The sequence below is a fragment of the Physeter macrocephalus genome, unplaced genomic scaffold (assembly GCF_002837175.3).
Source record: "Physeter macrocephalus isolate SW-GA unplaced genomic scaffold, ASM283717v5 random_1, whole genome shotgun sequence".
NCBI lineage: Eukaryota > Metazoa > Chordata > Mammalia > Artiodactyla > Physeteridae > Physeter > Physeter macrocephalus.
In genome coordinates, this window is record NW_021145287.1 from 216,499 (window position 1) to 217,635 (window position 1,137).

Sequence of the window (1,137 nt, forward strand, 5' to 3'; positions counted from 1 at the left end):
TCTGCCCGGTCTGTTTTACCTCCTCGCTGTTCTTCCGTGCACTGGGACTCCAAGATCTCCCCCCAGCCCAGTGGCCCTGCCCTTCCTGCACTGGTTTCCTCTCCAGCTGAGGCGCCCTGCACGGCACAGGCCTAACATTTGGCAGGTGCATAGAGAATATGCCATTAACTAAACACTACCACGTGAATCCTGTGTTCTTAAACCCTCCCCTCCAACTGTGATCTCGACCCCAAAGCATCACCCCGCTCCAGCCTGCCATGTCCCAGCCGCTTCTGGACATTGGGCTCTGTCCAGCTAAGGGGCTGGGTCTCCATCAGTATGAATGGCATTTGAGCTTCTGACACCACTTTGCCGCAGACAGCCCCTATCTGCACAGGCAACTGGGGGACCTTGAGGAGATTCTGGCCCTGGAGACCAGACAGCCAAGTCTGCTGGGCCCAGGAGAGCAGGGGCCCCTCCTGGCCCCCTGGCTTCTTCTAGACTTGCTGGGCTGTTCCTCCTCTATCCTTCTCCTTTCCTGGGCTCACTGCCTTTTCCCTCCCCAGGTCCCCTCCCCCATCCCAGGGTTCCTAGACTTTCCCAGGGCCTTTGCTTCATTCACTCTGCTCCCCAACCACGCTCGTTTTTCCGGGGCTCTGCTTCCTTGTGCCTCTCTCCCCTGGTCACTTCCTCATTCCACCAACACGATGCCTCATCGGATCCTGGAGGTGCCCACTGGCTGATGGGACAGAGAGTCTGGCTTGGGTACAATCGCCCTCCCTAAGTCTTTTCCCCACTGAACACTGCACCCCCTTCATGTCCGTCTGTCGACTTCGTCTTCCAGCTGTCTCCCTATCTCTCAGCTTCCTTGCCTCGGTTTCCCCATCCTCTGCCCCTTCTCAAGCTCTAATCCTTATAGAACGCTGGAAGGTGGACTCTATTACCACCCACATTTTAGATTTAAGGACAGAGGCGCTGAGAGTTTGGGTGACCTGCCAGGGCGCCATAGGTGGTAACTGGCGGCTCCCAGACAGCGCGCTCTAGGCCCGGTGGCCGGCCGGGGGGTGGTCTCCCGGCTGCCCTCCGCCCCTGCTCCGCCCATCGGCTCCGCCCCCACAGACCGTAGCCCCGCCCCCGTTCAGGCCCCGCCCCCGCCCC